General features: G+C 36.6%; 1 long non-coding RNA gene across 1 annotated transcript; it reads right to left on the bottom strand.

Moving 5' to 3' along the window:
* Positions 1-905: 905 nt before the first annotated feature.
* LOC115192051 (uncharacterized) lies at positions 906-1900 on the bottom strand. Its single transcript, XR_003877867.1, has 3 exons — positions 1647-1900; positions 1333-1367; positions 906-1242 (listed from the first exon to the last, which is right to left on the bottom strand). It is a non-coding gene; the product is annotated as an uncharacterized LOC115192051 (long non-coding RNA).
* Positions 1901-3178: the final 1278 nt, after the last annotated feature.

The raw sequence follows: 3178 nt of genomic DNA, 5'->3' as shown, positions 1-3178 counted from the left end.
AGGCCACACAAGCTCACAGAAAGGGACCACCAAGTGCTGAGGAGCGTAGAGCGTAAAAATCGTCTGTCCTCGGTTGCAACACTCATTACCAAATTCCAAACTGCCTCCGGAAGCAACGTCATAATGGGTTTCTATGGCCAAAAAGCTTCACACAAGCCTAAGATCACCATACGCAATGCCAAGGGTCGTTTTCAGTTATGTATAGCTCGCCGCCATTGAACTCTGGAGCAGTGGAAATGCGTTCTCTGGAGTGATGAATCACGCTTCACCATCTGGCAGTCTGATGGACGAATCTGGGTTTGGCAAATGCCAGGACAACGTTACCTGCCCCAAAGCTAGGTCCAGACGAGCAGGTGTCCACATACTTCTGGTCATGTCGTGTACTTCTTGGTAATGTTTCTCGTATTTGTTTATTTTGTAAGATCATCCGATTGAACCTGGCTGCTACTGTAGAACCCAGAAGACTTTCTTTTAGTTTGTAATTCTGTTACTCTACAATACACAACATATATGTTTGTCGATTTGGAGGCCTATGCAGTAAAATGTATTTTGGAGTGACATTCAATGCTTATTCTATAGTCAAAATTGGCTAATATAAAGCTTAGTAAAATAACTGTGATATGACTGTTTAAATTCAGAACTTTATTATACATTTTTGACTTTTATGGCCATGAAGCTTACAGTTACTGGTAACTCCTTTTGCAGTAAAGTAAGAGGGAACTATAAACTAATGGACATTGTCATTATCAACAGATATCCATCGATCCACACTGTCCACTTGAAATGAACATCTACAAATATTGTACTGTTAAATAATAATTTAATAAAATGAACTGTTTAATCAAATAACTTACTCAACTCTTCAAATTCACACAAATACATTATACAGGGAAAACACTCATTGATTGCTTGTAAACATACTTTAATTGCCTTTACTAAAATACATGGCATAAATTAAATGTAGCAAAGAAAATATTGTAAGGCAGATAATGTCCACCCATACTCTCTATTGCCTACTGCAATATCAGTGATGCATGCTTACTATACTCATTACAATAGCTTTCGCTAGAAACTTCAAGGGGAAAAACTCTAAAGGACAGTAGATTAACAGTGCACTCTACATTGATACTCATAACCATACTACTGTAAATACCCCAATTAATATCAAAAGGCCATATTGAAGCAGCAAATCAACTGGTCTTCTCTGGCTCGGCAGACCTTGTACTTCCTTCAAGCTGGTAACTAAAAGAACAACAGGAATAATGTAATGAACAAAATATATTGTGTCTTCATTTTGTTGTCAAAGGACTTTACAGCATAATTAATACTTACATTCAGTTTCCATTCTATGGTTGCACATGAGGTACCTGTGGACCAAGAAAAATGTCTCTGTCATTCTTGGATTCCCCCTAAGCTATAGATGACATCTTGTAACAGAGTAGGTAGAAAAAACATAAATCACTTGAATACTATGTTCAGGAAAGGAGTTGTATTTCAGTCAAAATTTCACTGTCATTGTTGTATTCCTTAAACCACAGATGACATATAGTAAAAGAGTAGGAGAAAAAAGGTCAATCACTTGCAAATGGTGTTCAGTAAAGGAGTTGTAGATATAGTTATGATAGATAGAGTTCTAGCCTTCCAACCTGGCCTGTCTGCACTGTCTGCTCCTACTCAGCTGGCTGCAAAGGATCCTGGGAATGAGGAAGCTGGGAGTTGTATGGTGGGAATGGGATCTGAAGAAAAAAGAGCACTTGTAGTCTTGGACTCAAGAGCAGGGGTTTCCAAACGTTTTGCGTCTGAGACACCTTTTACGATAACAAATTCATGAGGGACCCACTCAAAACATTATAACACAACTCTTACTTTAGAGTTCAATAAAAATAGCATACAAGCAGTTTTACTATGACTTCTGCAGTGTATGGCCGAACTACGTCTCTGACCCTGGAAATAACATTTTAAAGGCCCCCACTTTGCATGTTGCAGTTTTAAAGTTAATTTCTTGCAACTCTGAAAATGTTTCTTTGGGGCAGGGATAACATTTGCAATTGTAAAGCTTAAATTACAGTGAATTATGTTCAATACAAACATTTAGGGGAATAAAAGAAGATTTTAGTTGAACATTTTTATAATTGATGACCACTGTGGATACAAATATCCCTGTGAGCCTCCCAGGTCCATGTTGTGCATATAAGGGCAAAGAACATCAATTGTGGCTAATAATATTATTGAATTGCATTATATTGCAAACCTCTGAACTCTTTCTACTAATCCTTTCTCCAAAATGTATTTCTTCTGTTGTTGCTAGCAATACTCATAAAAATATAAGATAAATTAAAATCGGATATATTTTGAGATTTGGCCGCAATACCCCACTTTGTCCCTGCTCTATAGCATCTGTAATCAAGGAAACGTGTACATCTTTGCTCCCATTACAATAACTAAAGGTCAAGAAAGGGATGTCCTACATTGAGTCTTGGCTGTGGCACAGTTTGTTGTTGATATTCATATGGGAACAGCTGTGAAAAGATAAAACAAAAATAAAGCAAATAAATACATAAATTCCAACATCAAACTCAAACTTCCTTTAAAGACAGAATGGATTTAACTAAGATACAAGTGTTTACACCAGATTAAACATATTATTTATATTTAACTTGATATATCCAGGTCAGTGTATACGTATGTGTTTATATGTATATGATGGTGTACTTACTACATGCATACGCTAAAAGTAAGGAAGGAGGTGGGTAGAAAACTAAGTGTGTCATTGTAGCAAAGTATTTATAAACTACAAATAGGATCAGTTAAAAATTTTATTCATTTTTGTTATATTATCAAATCAATAGGCAATAATTGATTATGGCCCAATATGCCTGGCGTTCAAGGAGCTTTTCATTTTGATTGGGTTATTTTAAATGATGTGCACTTCTTACATTCACCTTTTCATGTTTATTCAAATCATTTTCATTAAAATCATTTGATCGGGTTTCAATACTTCAAAACCAAATGGTAGGTCCAGGTAGTCACAAAAATGAATGGGTGTTGGTTAAATTTGGAGCAGCATTTTTTTTCTTGTGAGTGCAGAGCGGATTTTAGCAGAGAGAGTGTTGGAAAGGACGTGGAGCGCAGGTGTTGTGTGTGAGCACCGCTCCATGAGGGATGCCCTGGATTTCAA

This window comes from Salmo trutta, chromosome 4 (genome assembly GCF_901001165.1).
Source record: "Salmo trutta chromosome 4, fSalTru1.1, whole genome shotgun sequence".
Taxonomy (NCBI): Eukaryota; Metazoa; Chordata; class Actinopteri; order Salmoniformes; family Salmonidae; genus Salmo; species Salmo trutta.
This window is presented reverse-complemented; position numbering and strand designations above follow the sequence as displayed.